The sequence below is a fragment of the Dysidea avara genome, chromosome 4, assembly GCF_963678975.1.
Source record: "Dysidea avara chromosome 4, odDysAvar1.4, whole genome shotgun sequence".
Taxonomy (NCBI): domain Eukaryota; kingdom Metazoa; phylum Porifera; class Demospongiae; order Dictyoceratida; family Dysideidae; genus Dysidea; species Dysidea avara.
In genome coordinates, this window is record NC_089275.1 from 13,638,102 (window position 1) to 13,655,180 (window position 17,079).

Here is a 17,079-nt window from a genome sequence, read left to right on the forward strand (position 1 = left end):
CATCTTTACTGGTCAACACTTCTCAGTAATTTGTGCATCCTATGCAGTGCTCTATCACTACTTGAGTTCACAAGTGACATTGTGTGATAAGGAAGGACATTTAAATGTTGTTAATTTGTACATTGCAGTCAAGTGTTTTTAACCATACATTGTGGTTTATCTATAACGCTATGTCTTATTGATTAGAGACTATAAGTGCAATCTTTCCTTTTCAGAATAGTGACTTATATTTTCTAATTGATAAGCACCATGCCTGGCAAATAAGGTAGTCTGGTTATACAAGTAACAAGACTCAGTTTCCCTCGATATAATAATTGCTTTTTCAGTATAAAAATGATATACATATATATATGTATGCACAATTGTAGCAAATGAGAAAGTACATATCAATAGCACACATACCTACAGCAAGATTTTGGAGCAGGCACTTATATGTAGCTTAGAGCTGTGAAACTGGACTGAAGATCATGATTGGTTACTGAGCAGATCATAACTGTCGGTTAACCATGTAACTGAATTAAATAACATTTTCTATAATTTTCATACTGCACTCAATATGTACACTGTAAGCTATACTACCCTTAAAATTTGTAGTACAGTTTGTCAGATAGTATTCATAGCGGTCAAAGCAATAGGCAGCAAGTGATTATACCTATATCAGAGTCCTACTACAAGTGTGATATTAATGTTGGACAGGGCAAGTCTTTGCTGTTTCGCTGTCTTTGCTGTTCCGCTGTGTGTGTGTGGCCATGTTTTCTTATTAAAGTTACAGCTGTTGAATTGCAGTCTATCTAGTTCACTGCTGGTTGAATCAGTACCTCCCTTGAGTACTTTTTGCTGGGCCTGGACAGCTTCATGTTAGCGGATTGCACGTTTAGCCTTTTCCAATGCAGATTAGGATCTAGTTGTAAAGATTCAGAAAGATAGCGGTCACGGATTCTGATGACAATGTCTATCGCGAATCATGCATCTCTCCCTTGAGCTGTCCATAGTTGCAGAATTCTGCCAGGTCATAGAGTTCTACGATAAAATTCTCTATCCAGTTGAATGTGATGATTGAAGCAAGCTCCCTCAAAAATTACGTTCCTTGTCACTTTGAAGAAGGAGTCAAACTTCCCTATCACTGTGTTGTACACTTTCTGCCATCATCAGTAATATTGGTAGATGCTAGAACTGTCTTCCGTACAATAAAGGTGTGCTCACTTGGCTTAGCTCTGCTTGCTCTGCGAGTCTGGAGACGACAGAAAACTGATAGAAACGTTGTTTCTAGAATTGTACCGATAATCAGATCAGTAATCGGTAGAAGCCAATAATTAGCTGTTTTTACCATAATCGGAAATTGGTTGTAATGGGCTGCGGCCAGCAAATTATTAGTCTATTCAGTTCAGCAGCTGCAATACCACTGGAGGGCTGGTGTCAAGGCTCTGGTATGTACTTAGGTAATTTGTTTATGTTTTGTGGTAACCACAATAATAAATAGCATTATACAGGCAAAACATTTACCATTGAGACTGACCACAAACCCCACTGATATCTTTACTTGGAACCAAAAACTTGGATAGTCTATCCCCAAGAATTGACTACAATATTACACATGTTCCACATATTCACTGCAACATTACATGGTTTCGGCTCCATATATGAAGATTTGACTACAACATTACACATGTTCCCAGCAAACAAATGTACACTGTAGAAACTTTGTCATGAGCCCCTGTCTCAGCAGCAGAATCCAATAAGATATAAGAGGAAGCAGAGTTACTCCTAACACTAACTGTAGCCCATTTACCGGCGAGCAGTCAACGCATCAGTGACCTAAAGACAGCACAGAACTCTGACCCAACCTGTTCCACACTAATATCATACTGAAAGCATGATTGGCCTAACAAGAACCTCCGCAGCCTTTCTCTGAAGCCATGCTGGAACTTAAGAGATCAGTTAACAGAACATGATGACTTACTGCTATATGGTTCTTGTATTGTGATACCCCTCTCCATGCAGCAGGAAATGTTACAAAAGCTTCACATTGGCCGTCAGGGCATTCAGAGATGTCATTTGCATGCCAAGATTTCAGTCTGGTGGTCTGGAATATCAAAACAAATCAGTGTCACAATTGCAAAGTGCCCTACATGTGTAAGATAATCATCTCCACATAAAAAAACCTCTTATTCCATCTCAGTTGCCAGACTATCCATGGGGCAGAGGCTTGGAACAGAACTGTTTTATTTAAACAACTATCAATTTTGTCTTGTTACAGCATAGCAGGGACTGTCATGAGCTACAATGGACCTCCTGTGAGTTTGCTGCATTTGCAAAGTCCTGTAACCTTCACCACATAACTAGCAGTCCATTATTCCCTCAGAGTAATGGCCAAGTCGAATGAGACATACAAACTGCTAATAAATTGCTGAGGCAGTCAGATGATCCTTATACAGCTTTGCTAATGTAACAAAGCAATTCCATGGTGCAATTTGTCACCAGCCGAGCTACTTATGGGGAGACGCCTTTGAAATACTTAGCCAACAACTATGGAACAGCTACAACTTACATCGAAATATCTCAAATGATTTCAAGACATGGACAGTCAGTTCAAGCAACAACAGAAAGTGATTTATGATCATCCTTTACCACCCATTCCTAACAATACTGAAGTTTATATCCCACCAGGTCCAACAGTTACTGGACGAGTGATGCTCCTCAATAATACATTGTTGACACTCCAAACGGGTGAGTAAGGAGAAGCTGAACACACTTAAACATTGTGTCAGACAATCAAGCTTCAGCCCAGAGTGTCAACATCCTATTACTCAACCAATGACCGGAACTGCTACACAGCCACCCGTAAGATTCAGGCAGTATAGCCCAAGAAAGAGAGATGTGGTGTGACAAACTATGCACCATGCACACTATTATATCATGATACATACTTAGAATATGTGCATGTGATGTGTACTATTATTGTAATCATCTGATACGCATGTCTTGTCTAATCGACACTACAAAACTAAACTATACAGCAAAGGTTAAAGCCACACACACAAAAATTAAAACCACACACAACTGACATGCTTATCTAGCCTTATTGACACATTGTTTGTGAACTCAGCTGCTTCAAAGTGTGGAATAGAAGCCAGTTTTACCCCACCTGTGCTCGTAGGATATCTAGTTGTCAACACCTTGACCTTGGCTTCGGGTTGATAACTACAATATCCTACTCATATCCTACTTGTGCTGGAGTTTAACTATAACTTCAGTAGCATTTCTGCTTCCAGAGAAAGTGAGAAGTGATTGATCTGGGTGGATTAATACAGTACCTGGAGGTATGCATCCTTCAGTTCGATTTGGCCATTAAGTTTACTGGATTGAGGAGATCTGGGAGAAAGCCTTAACAAAAACTTAAGGCCCTTCAGATTTATTATTGATTTCTGTCCCTCAAATCTTCTTGTCCATCAGGGACACAAAGTTGTTTAGTTGCTGTGTCTCTATATGTGACTGAATTTGACAAAACAAGGCTTCCACACACACCCACTTATATGACTTTGAAGCATCTTAACTCAATGTCGGAGTATGCCATTAGTTTCAAATTTTGGCCTGTTATTTTACAATTCTACGGAAGAATTGTTGGAAAGTTTTAGGTCAATGACATACTGAGTAGTCAAGTTACAGTTGGTTAAAGTCAGAAAATTGGATGTGTGGAAGCCTTGTTTTGTCAAATTCAGTCACATATGGTTGCCCCTTTTGATAACAACTTTGCAACCTTTGTCGTCACCAGAGTTGAAAGGTTTTCATTCAATGTGGTGTTAGAGCTGTGACACTTAAAGGGATAGTGTGTCAGTATTGTTTACGTTGTGAAGTCGTTTAAGTTTATGATGCAACATTACCTAATTGCATGACATAGAATTAATAAACTAGTGAGCAAAGTTGTAAAGCCATAGATATTAGAACACTTGGATTGGAAAAGGTTTTCGCGGAACCTATGTATACTATATATTGACGCGCTATTTAATAGTGATACTGTACTGTGACTTTAAGAAATGTTATGGTAACAAATTTGTGACTTATGGTAAATCTCAGTCAGTTGTATCATTGTGCCTATTTCACTAATGAGTGTGAAACTAACCACACAAGCATCTTTTAATCATTTTGAGTTGTCAAGGTGATTATCTGTGATAGAATATAATGGATAGGCTATGTTTTAAGTTTGTATCTGTAATAGATTAAGAGCAACAGACCATCCATTGTTTTCATGCCAATAATCTTGTCTTCCTTGTGTATAGACTCTAAATGTGTGCTGTTCTTTTAGGAATAAGTTTGACACTGCAACATTTAAGGGTGTGAAGTAAAGAATTTTTCATCGTGTTAAGTTAATCTAATCCAAAACAGCCAAGCTGTAAAAAAAGAGTGCGGCCCTGAGAAAGGCTATGGTGAAAAAAGATGTGAAATCCAAGGTGGCGGCCAAGAAATGGCTGCGATGGTAGGTTAATGGTAAAAATTTTAATAACGACAATTCAAGTGGATTTTGTGCCTAGACCAAGCGGCACCAAATTCACTGAATTGTTGTTATTAAAGTTTTTACCATTAACCTACCATCACAGCCATTTCTTGGCCGCCACCTTGGATTTCACATCTTTTTTCACCATAGCCTTTCTCAGGGCCGCACTCTTTTTTTACAGCTTGGCTGTTTTGGATTAGATTTCACTTCTTTTTGTATTTGTATACCCCAAAGCCGGTCTATGGCCGGCTTTAGGGCTATAGGCCGGCTTTAGGGCTTTTTAACCTGTCGTTTTTTTCTTTACTACAGGAAGAAGAAAAGATGAAGCAGGGTGATTTCTTTGTAGCTGACCTCTCTGCAAGGTGATCCTTCTAGCTGATCCCTCTACTGGATGACTTGTTTGTAGCTGAACTCTCTACAAGGTAACTTCTTCTAGCTGATCTTTCTACAGGGTGATTTGTTTGTAGCTGAATTCTCTACAGGGCGATTTGTTTGCAGCTAAACTGCTGAACTCTCTACAGTGTAACTTCTTCTAGCTAAACTCTCTACGGGTGGCTTGTTTCTAGCTGATCTCTCTACAGGGTGATTTGTTTGTAGCTGAACTCTCTACAGGGTGATTTGTTTGTAGCTGAACTCTCTACAAGGTAACTTCTTCTAGCTGAACTCTCGACGGGTGGCTTGTTTCTAGCTGATCTCTCTACAGGGTGACTTGTTTCTAGCTGAACTCTCTACAGGGTGATTTGTTTGTAGCTTAACTCTCTACAAGGTAACTTCTTCTAGCTGACCTTTCTACAGGGTAATTTGTTTGTAGCTGAATTCTCTACAGGGCGATTTATTTGTAGCTAAACTCTCTACATGGTAGTTTCTTTGTAGCTGAACTCTCTACAATGTAACTTCTTCTAGCTGAACTCTCTACAGGATGACTTGTTTCTAGCTGATCTCTCTACAGGGTGACTTGTTTGTAGCTGAACTCTCTACAGGGTGATTTGTTTGTAGCTGAACTCTCTACAAGGTAACTTCTTCTAGCTGATCTTTCTACAGGGTGATTTGTTTGTAGCTGAATTCTCTACAGGCGTTTTGTTTGCAGCTGAACTCTCTACATGGTAGTTTCTTTGTAGCCAAACTCTCTACAGTGTAACTTATTCTAGCTGAACTCTCTACGGGTGGCTTGTTTCTAGCTGATCTCTCTACAGAGTGTCTTGTTTCTAGCTGAACTCTCTACAGGGTGATTTGTTTGTAGCTGAACTCTCTACAAGGTAACTTCTTCTAACTGATCTACTTTTCTACAAGGTGATTTGTTTGTAGCTGAATTCTCTACAGGGCGATTTGTTTGCAGCTGAACTCTCTATATGGTAGTTTCTTTGTAGCTGAACTCTCTACAGGGTGATTTGTTTGTAGCTGAACTCTCTACAAGGTAACTTCTTCTAGCTGATCTTTCTACAGGGTGATTTGTTTGTAGCTGAATTCTCTACAGGGCGATTTATTTGCAGCTGAACTCTCTACATGGTAGTTTCTTTGTAGCTGAACTCTGTACAACGTAACTTCTTCTAGCTGAACTCTCTACAGGATGACTTGTTTCTAGCTGATCTCTCTACAGGGTGACTTGTTTGTAGCTGAACTTTCTACAGGGTGATTTGTTTGTAGCTGAACTCTCTACAAGGTAACTTCTTCTAGCTGATCTTTCTACAGGGTGATTTGTTTGTAGCTGAATTCTCTACAGGTGATTTGTTTGCAGCTGAACTCTATTACATGGTGGTTTCTTTGTAGCTGAACTCTCTACAAAGTGACTTCTTCTAGCTGATCTATCTACAGGATGACTTGTTTCTAGCTGATCTCTCTACAGGGTGACTTGTTTGTAGCTGAACTTTCTACAGGGTGATTTGTTTGTAGCTGAACTCTCTACAAGGTAACTTCTTCTAGCTGATCTTTCTACAGGGTGATTTGTTTGTAGTTGAATTCTCTACAGGTGATTTGTTTGCAGCTGAACTCTATTACATGGTGGTTTCTTTGTAGCTGAACTCTCTACAAAGTGACTTCTTCTAGCTGATCTATCTACAGGATGACTTGTTTCTAACTGAACTCTCTACAGTGTGATCTGTTAATAGCGGAACTTTCTACTGGGTGATTTGTTTGCAGCTAAACTCTTTGCATGATTGTTTCTTTGTAACTGAACTCTCTACAAGGTGACTTCTTCTAGCTGATCTCTCTACAGGATGACTTGCTTCTAACTGAACTCTCTACAGTGTGATCTGTTCATAGCGGAACTTTTTACTGGGTGATTTGTTTGTAGCTAAACTCTTTGCATGATTGTTTCTTTGCATGATTGTTTCTTTGTAACTGAACTCTCTACAAGGTAACTTCTTCTAGCTGATCTCTCTACAGGGCAATTTGTTTGTAGCTGAATTCTCTACAGGGTGATTTATTTGAGCTGAACTCCCTACATGATGGCTTATTTGTAGCTGAACTCTCTATTAGGTACCTTCTTCTAGCTGATCTGACTACAGGGTGACTTGTTTGTAGCTGAATTCCCTACAGAATAACTTACAATGTAATATAACTGAGTAAATTATAAATGCAGCTGAATGCTTTATTAGGGTGACTGTTCTATTAGAGTATCTCGATCTCGCATTTGCTGCACCTAGTTGCCTTTCGAATCATAACTCAGTGATTTGTAATCCGATTCTTCTGTACTACTGCAAGGTCTTTCTATGATGATTATTCTACATACTGATTTTCAGCTTGTTGCTCTAAGCGGTTTGCCTGGTAGATACGAAAACTAATAGTTTTTTTTATTCATAAAAATCAATCGCGTAATTTTGACACAGGTTGGATTTCGTGTCATATCTCCGTGGTCTTTATCCCGATTCCTTTCAAACCACAAAAGGCACTCCTACGATGGTTGCTCCATCTACATATCAATTTTCAACTGATTCCTCCCAGGCGTTTACCCTGTAGGCGTGACAGACCTTCGACCTTATTTTACGCAAATAATCGGTCATAACTCCGTGAATGTTCATCGGATTCCTACCAAAGTTGGTACGGAGATCTGCCTTAATGAGCCCTTTAAGTGTGCCAAATTTCAGCCAAATCCGAGCACGCATTCGTGTTTTATGGCGAATTTTGCGAAGTGTGCGAAATGAAGAAGATGAAGAAGAAGAAAAAAACGAAGAAATTAAAACGAAATTTTGCTCGCTCGTATCTCGGAAATGGCTGGAGCGATTTTCTTCAAATTTGGTATGTAGACTACCCTAATTGGGCGGCACGTCTCCAGCAAATTTGGTTCCAATCGGATAAGGGATCACAGAGCTACATAGGTGTGAAAATTGCGTTTTCTTTCTTCCTGTTAATATACTTACGGTGTGGCGCGCCGGCTTCTTGGGCCGCACGACACACTATCGTGTGTCTTGATAGTTGAAACTTTCATTGTAATAAACCTGGTGTAAATTTGAGAGTGACAGTGATTATCTGGTTAGTATACCATCATCACTGCTGCAAATATGCACAAATAAGAAGGCTAAGGAATGTTGCAAATATTGAGGTGCTGATCACTTGGTACATCTGTCCGGCCATTGTTCTGAAATTTTGTGGCACAATCACTTCCATGGTAATTTTACTATACTAAGATCTGGCGTTTATATTTTGTCATACAGTTGTACTGCATAAAAAATAACTGAGTCGTAAAAAGGGGTCAGGCCTTCAAAAGCCTAGGTGAATAAAACTGTGCACCAACAGAAATTTGAGTAAAGTAAAGCAGTACTGACCTTGTCTGACTCATAGATACAATAACGCTTACCTGGATTGGAAACGGAAGTGGGTGCACGTGGGATCCGTGTTTCGCTTACTTTTAGTACATCTTACTACAAAGCAGAGCAGTTTCACTGGGTAAAGTAGGCACTACTTATTAGTTATGGCCATGAGACATGCACTTGGCATACGAATTAGTTTAAATACTTACTAGTGAAAAAGATACAAGCAAAACTTTTGTCAAGTCTGACCCGTGCTTTCAACTGACACAGTTTAAAAACAAAATTTACAACCAGCAGAAACATTTACCTCAGTATATTGCAGTCTAACTGCTCCATTAGTGTGTAATACAACCTCGTAGTGAAGTAGTTGAAGTGAAATTGGTACAGAAAGTGAGTTATCTGTACCAACGCAGTAAGGCGAAACACGGATAACATCTAAGGGCTGTGACATAACAATGGGGATTTTGTACACAAATGATAACGTAGAATACTTCCATTTCCAATCCTTGTTCTATCTATGTCTGGGTTTAGCTCCATTGGCTGTGCAACAAACAGTTGGTTGTTAGTTTGCCTGTTTAGTTGCATTGTAAGTCACACACTTTTTACACTGCCACAAGAGCTGGGGTCATTATAGAGTAATGTGTTACAGTTACATATCACTCCCAGAAAAATAGTAAGAGTTACATATTACACATTACTGTGAGGGCTGTAACTACAATAGTAATATTATTGCATAACATTTGTTTGTTACAAGCTTTAAATTAAGTCCAATCTTCTAAATATAGACTCTCAGCCTACAACTACAAGTGACATGAGTGAGACCTCCCCATACACTATCACTCTGCATTCTTGCCTGTACAACCGTACTCAGTGCTGTCAGGGCCCAACATGCAGCCAATCATGTGCTGAGTAATATTATTAAATAACGTGTTACAAACGTAACTCATTACCTCAACTCTGATTGCCACTCACAACTGGCCTTGTGCAACGATTTATAATGCATAATCCAAAAGAAAGCAAACTATACTGTGCCATGAGATCACGTTTGTGCAACTTAGTGAACTTGTCCACATCAAACATGGCCTGGGCACACTAGCCACCATCTGTAAATTTATGTATTTTGAAGATGCATATCATATAGAAGTGAGAACTGCACGACTTTTTGTGTTGTCCCTTACGCTACATGCTGGTGTAGTACACTATACAAATACTACACAAAGTTTGTGTTGTGCTACTTGTGTATTTATTAATCAACTCATTATTGTATTTAGTGGATAATTGTGTATTACATGTACATTTAATGTTGTGTAGCATTGTGCTTGTATCAACCAGTAAATGGAGGAGTGTCAGCAAGGAGAGGATGTAACCTTAAGTCATCATCATCTTGATTAAAGTGTATCTGGTGTGTACTTAATAAAGATGACTAAGATGTTCAATCAAGGCTTGGATGGAAACTGCAGTTTTCAGGAAAATGTCTTCTCCATAAGTCGACTCCTCTTGTGGGAAAGTGCTTTCTTTTTGTGGCTGTGTGTGGTAAATTATTATTAGTAAAAGCATGAATATGGATAGTGCATGAAATTTACTAGGACCAATTTTCCAAAACAGCCATCAACCGCTCATATAGTCAGAAGTGTATAGATATTAAACTCTAATACCTATAGTATACTGAAGTGACCTTCCACACAGTTCTGTAAATTACTCTAATACAACACACGCTACTCTAATAGAATGCACAGTTGGTGTTAACATGTTTAGTCAATCATCTTTGAAAGTAGTGCTAGTTCTGTAGCACAGCTGGCTTCCCACATCTACGTGAGTCGGCTGGCTACTTAGTAGTACCAAAGAAACCCTTCCATTCCTTCATCAGCACATGCCGTGTATTCAGTCCTTCCAGAAGTTTCACCTCCACACTTCCCTTAACACAAAATGTTTTAACATGTGAACTCTGTTTCCAATCATGGTCTGATAATATCCATGGTAAAGCGTGTTTTAATCTTGTACACCTACTGCTGTGAAAACATAGCGAGGCACAGCTGTATGAAATTAATGCTACACAACAACCTATGTTCATGTGTCACAACCAGGTGAATGGTCAGACTGCTACCATCATCATTGTTGAAGTGCTACACAGCGATTGTCACCGGGCACCTGTTTATCGTCTGCTACAGTGTTGTGCAGCTGATAAAACATATTAGACTATATCTTATGTGGATAACTAGTGATGTACAAGCATGGATCCTACCATTACTGGTATACTTGCCGTAAAAGTGTGTATAATTCTGGTCATGCAATGATTTCACTGGCAGTGCAATAATGCAGAATTGAATGGCTTCAGTACTGATGCACTGCCTCTTTATCCGGTCAACCGATTAATTGACCAGTTACTTTTATAAATTCAGTTATCAGTCATTTTCTCATAACCGGATAATTGATCCATCATATTTCCACTCAAAAGTTTATGGTTTGGGAACTCTTTTCATTCTGCAACATTGATGTCATGCTTGTTATAGGATTCAACTTTATGTATAATGACTTGGTGTCTAATATTTTGGCCACTACAAGTATAATCAACTACGAGTATAAGAAAAATTAGGAATTTTAAGTTAGAGTAGGGAGTGTATAGTGCTGCAATAAAAAGTACTGAAACACGCTGGATTAGAGTAGTACGTAATGTCCAAATACTGTAAAACAATAATAAGTAAATATCCCTACTGTGCATTGAGTGTAGCACAGTACTTTTTCTTATGCTTGCTTGCGAACTTTTTTTACAAGCTAAATAGCCTGCTTTTCACAAAACCAGTCACAATATTATATAGAGTTAATCACAGTACTATATATTATGACTCATACAATAACAACTGGTTAGTGGGCATGGCTCTACATAAGCCTGCAGACAGACATGGATTCATGCATACATACAGACTGATAAACGGGCATGGCTACCATATGCCTACAAACAGGTATTTATATAAGTGGTTGTAGTTCAAAAGAAGCACGGCTATGCTATGACGTGTTACTACACGTCCACAATTGTTAAACTAATTGATTTAGCATGTGATCCAATCCAGGTCAGACCCAGATAATCTGTAAAACAGGTAGTGGATGACCAACTCAGTTTTAATGCTGTTACGATATTTATTGGCTTACACATGGCTAGTTCACTGCGAGTTGCTCTCACTGATGGATATCAACTAAACCACTGAGCCACATCTGTTTAAATAATTTGGTGCAATGCTAAACTAACCACATGTATTTGAATAGTTTGATACATTCTTTGATGGAAGTCCTACTGTAGTCTATTAACACTATTAGCGGTAGAACCTTGACTGATGATCATGGTAAAGGAGGATAAAAGGTAAGACAATAGCGCAAGCATTGTATGTTCATCAATATACCAAAGGTTTTTTCTTCATCAAATTGGAAACATTTCTGTGAAAAAAATTAAGTCTGTAGTTTTAGCCAGTTTTCTGCTACACTTGACTGAACGTATCAGGTAGGCAGCAATTAGAAAATTCCGTCGAATAATTGTTTTTTAAAATTCTGAGGCAACTTGGCAGAAACGTTTCGGGTCGATCTGAAGACACCTTTAGGCTTGATTTTATCCAATCAATACTGTCATGTTGTTGTGAGGAAAAATTGAGGCAGGTTTTATCCACACGTTCGATGTCCCTACTATAGACTACTATCATACTGTATGATAAATTTTAAGGTGCATGTAGCTTATATGTTAAGTCCACCTATAAAAATCAAAGAAAATTTTTATTAAGTTCAGATAACCGGATAACCGGCAATTATGATTTGCCCAGTAACGGATATGATATTCTGTCCAGTTTCACAGCTCTATGTGACATGATGTCTTTATAACATCTATTTAGTAACCAGCCACAGTTTGAGTACCCATTGAGTTTGAGTCAACACTTCCCAGTATGGAAGAGCGATACTTACTGTACCTTTTGGAAGCTTATCAACAATATATGAGAGACTGTATGGCATATATATGCTTTGTAAATCCTGTAACTGCTCATAGCATTTAACAAACAAGTATATAGAAAAACTAAGAATTTTAAGTTCGATTAGGGGTCATAAAAAAAAGTAAGGTCGCCTACACGTGTAGATATACTAGTAGACATTGTTAATCTCTAGTTTTCTTTTTATTTACAATATCATCTAAAGAGCATACAGTACAACATACACAGTTTCAAATCAGTAGACCATCCCTCTTCAGAACTGCTCAGCCTGATGCCTAAAGGAGTAGATGCCCAAATGTTAGTGATCGCATCAAGTAAGCTTCTTCTAAATACGTAGATCCAAAGATGTGTATTGAATTGATGAGGATAGTAATAAAGGATCGGCATTTAAACTTCTAAAGTAATAATAATGTATCAATGGAGCAGTGACAAAAGTTGGAAAAAACTGTGTAGAGGTCCTCTACCTCAGAAATCAAGTAACTTACAAAGTAGGCCCATAGTACTAACCACATGGCGAGAATGTAGTGAGGGAAGTGTACATCCACTCAGTTTCTCAGCCATCTTCTGTATTGCATCAAGTTTAGATAAGGAAGTGGCTGCAGCACCCATAACAGCAACACTACTATACTCACATACAGGCTCACAAATGATTTAAGAAACAACAGCAAGGCTACTTGGGCCCAGAAAATCTCTAACATGGTATAGTTCTCCCAACTCTGTCGACAGTGAGTGTACATATTTTCTATCATAGAGCTCCAAGTCAATCTACGATCAAAATAGAACTCTAAATCTTCAAATTATCAACTTCAATAGAAAAGGAGTCCATAAATAGAGGGGGGTGACACTCAACGTCACACTTCAACGATACACACAGTGAGTGACATTTAACAGGTTCAAAATTAATGTTCCACACTCTACCCCACCATTTAATTCTGCAATAATCTCTTTATCAGCTGCTATCCAATTCTCCTTGTTCTTAATTACCTTCACAACAGATGAGTCATCAGCATAATTCAAACAAGTCACAATATAAAACCTTTATATTAAGGTAACGAATGTACAGATTAAACAATCAAAGGGACCAGACAACACCCTGAGGAACACCAGTAGTAAAATTCTGCTGAAAAGAAGTATCACCATGAGCCACAACAAACAAACTTCTATTACACAAATAGGAGCACAAAAGGCCATAAGCTTTACTTCTCAAACCAACACTCCTTCAACAAACCAGTCCACCATACACTATTGAAGACCCCTGAATGTCTATGACACTCCCCACGATGTTCCAATGCTTGAATAGCAGTAAATGCTATTGCAGTTCCACAGTCCTGAGCACCAGTATCTCAGTTTTATAAAAGCAAATTGAGAAGCTGGACATTTATTTCCTCATTCAGTCATGGGTACAGACTGAAGTGAGTATTGAACAGGTTGTTTATTTGCAGATATATCATCATATTCCCCGTATATATTCCACTAGTATATCTGTAGGTGTAGGCGACCTCCCTTGTTTCCTACTTTTTATTTATATAATCCCTAATCGAACTTAAAATTCTTCATTTTTTCTTGTACAGTACTTGTTTGTTTACTTTTTGTAGCATTACTATGAATAGTGAACCAATGGATATCGCATCAAAAGAAAGTATGGTGCCAGAGTTGATGTTTTGCCTGAATGCGCACCCATTACTGACTCAAATAGTAGCAGCTATTACACTTTGCTGTCAGCTGTGTTCACCCTGTTATATACAGCACTATAAACGATGAACAGTAGGGATAGCACTTCTACAATCAATTCAGTCACGGTGAAAAATACAGACAATTCATGAGCCCAATCTATAATCTATGCCTCAGTTATACTGGAGATTGAAAGGTGGTCATTACGCTTTGCTTTCACCTATTACACAGTTTTACAAACAAACAACAGTAGGTATGAGAAGCAACTCTGCAATCAATCCAGTCACTATGGAAAATACTGGCAAGTTACCAACTCAGCCACAGGAAGCCACATCATGCTATCACAAATAGACACTTTCAGTTGTCAGTGAAAAGAACTGGAACACTAAGGAGGACAAAGGCAAGTCCATGATGTATGTAGGGGTGGGCGGTATTGATCAATATCATACCACAGTATTTTGATTATAAATATTGTAGTATTACTAAATACCTACTAAATATGTACAAGCCAGATACTGACTACTATCCACAATTAATGCTTAACTGTTTTTTTTTTTACTTTTAGGATTTGAAAAGCAGTTGAACTTGAAAAAGGTTCAATTATTCACAATTATAATGTCATACTGTAACTGTATGCAATCATAATTAATAATTTGTCTTGATGAGTTCTGTAAGGTTGATGAGCTAGTCTTTTGTCATCAAAAAGTTGTACAACAAAATGCCAATACTTTTATAGACCATTAACTTACAAGTTTTTTTGATAAAAAGACTAACATATCAACCTTGTCAGGTTTCATAGTAGCTCTGAACAGTGAGACAACATTGCCTGCTGTACTAAACAGCCTCTCTGATGTCAAACTGGTGGCACAAACACACAAATACGTTTGTGCAAGCTTTGCAAGTACTGGAAGGTTAAACTGCTGCCTTTTCTACCACATCAGTGGGTCCTCTTCAAAATCTAGCCTGTTCCCTGACAGATATCCATCTATTTCCTTTATCACAATCTGTTTATACTGCTCCTCTTGATTGACAGGGGAAGCATGCTCTTGTTGTTGTCAGGGCCGCCTAGAGAAATTAAGGGGCCCAGGGCAAAGAGTTAAAGTGGAGCCCTTCACCCAAGTTGTAAGGTGAAGACCAAAAAAAAAAAAAAAAGTCACAACCTGCTGGCAATGACAATAACTACCCATCACCAACCATATCTCCTTATCTATAAGCTTGCTACACTGCTCCTCTGAAGAATACTGTGACTGCTCTATTAGAGTATTTAGATCTGACTGCTCTATTAGAGTATATCGATCTTTTAAACAGGTATTCAGGGGGCCCTTCATGGAGCCTCCAGGGGCCCCTTTCAGGCTGGGGCCCGGGGCAAAATGCCCCAGTTGCCCCCCCCACCCCCCCCCCCCCTGTGGGCGGCCCTGGTTGTTGTTCTCTAATCCTAGACTCAAAGTTCTTCAACAAAGTTCCAAGGTTACGTTTCTTCTTTGGGGCTGATGACTGGAGAGAAGAGTGTGCGACTTCTTGTGTTCTGCTCTAGAACTATTCTGCTGTACTTCTTGTAGTTTGTGGCAAACTTCTAAAGCATTATCAGTCACTGTCTGCTTAATAGACAGCAACTCGACATCTTGAAAATGCTCAAGTATTTTACCTTGAAGCGTGGATCTAAGAATGTAGCTACTTGAAGAATTAACTTTCATTCATGCATGGTGTCATTTAATCTGCTATAGCGGCCTTTGATGTCATCGACAATACGATGCTTGATATCCCTAGTTGACACTGTATTTTCAGCAACTTCCTTCAGCAAGTCAGTTTCTAGCAAATACAGCATTGGGACTACAGCTGACACTGTAGCATACTGCTCCCCAGATAAGATGTCTGTCAAGCCAGACAGTGGTAAGACTACACTATCAATTGATTCCAGAACATCAAAGTAGGTACCAGATGGCTAGCAGTGTGGTCACTGCTCAGCACTAATCTGATAGGCTCCTTCTGTTCCAAAATTCTTGATACTATCTTTGACATTGAACCCCACCTGGTAGGCAGTCCTACAGGTAAAAAGAAACATCTCATTTTTTATTTGTACAAACATGTTTATACAAACATTGAAACATACTTCAAATGTTTGCTATACTTACTGCAACTAAGGAATGCTGCTTGACATCCATGTTAATCTGAGCTTTTGTCAGTTCTCTTTTCCTCTTCCAGCTCACTGAAAAAGAACTGACTCTTTTCCTACAAACACCAAGTGCCCAACTGAATCGACTGTCATCTTGCACAGCTTTAGTGACAGCAAGGTGTAAGTTGTGGCCAAAATAGGGAAGCCTTAGCCAGTGCAAAATCCTTGCAACAGAAATGAAGTCGCTACCATTGTCTGTTGTAAAGAAAATTTGATTAACAACATTGCAAGTCTCCAATGCTGACTTCATTGCTTCTGCTAAATTAGCCCCTGTGTGATCCTCAGGTAAGCATTGGGTCTGTAAGCACTTATTACACAGCTGCCCTTCATCATTGATGTAGTGTATGGTGTAGCTGATATAAAGTACGTACCATCCCCACACTTGACCACATATCTGTTGTTGATGAAAATGGCTTAGGCCACTCCAAATAAATTCTGTTTCCCGTCCACCGCCCGCATCTAGTTACTGTCAGCTCTAAATATTCCATTATTCCGTATTCTTCCATTATTTTTTCGGTTAGTCTTGTATACTGACAGGCTCAGTAAAAGCCATCTCGAAACAGGGTCAGCTCACGTGTCAGCAGTACTATCAAGTCGGCACAAACTTCACGTTTGTGTTATTTTTACAACTTAAAAGGGAAGGAACAAGCATAAGCATGCTTTTACGCAGCTTTTTATGGCTTAAAAAGCTGCCAATCTTATAACGAAATAATGGTAATGGACAGCCCGCCCGCATGTAAATATGCTTGAATCCAGGACGGGAAACAGAGAATTTATTTGGAGTGGCCTTATCGAGCTAATTTTTTGTAGGGCTGGGACGAAGCTTCGAATGTTTCGCTGGTTCGAAGGTTAAGTAAACTTCGAATTTTAAAAGTATCCTTCGAAGCTTCGTAATGCACTCATTGTTTACGAAAGAATTACAAATAAACGTCGTTGTCTTTATTGCAGCTGATTATTGATCTTGCGCGATCGATGTTCGTCTTTTCGCGACTGCCACGCCCACTTTAAACCTACGCGGTTTAGCTTGTT

The 17,079-nt window shown here is 38.9% G+C and overlaps 2 protein-coding genes across 8 annotated transcripts in view; one reads left to right on the plus strand and one right to left on the minus strand.

The window, feature by feature from the left end:
* LOC136253062 (long-chain-fatty-acid--CoA ligase ACSBG2-like) overlaps nucleotides 1-17,079 on the plus strand; it is a 318,134-nt gene that overhangs the window by 241,888 nt on the left and 59,167 nt on the right. The window lies entirely within an intron of this gene.
* The window catches only part of LOC136253053 (serine/threonine-protein phosphatase 6 regulatory ankyrin repeat subunit B-like), a 201,665-nt gene that overhangs the window by 151,665 nt on the left and 32,921 nt on the right, over nucleotides 1-17,079 (minus strand). The window lies entirely within an intron of this gene.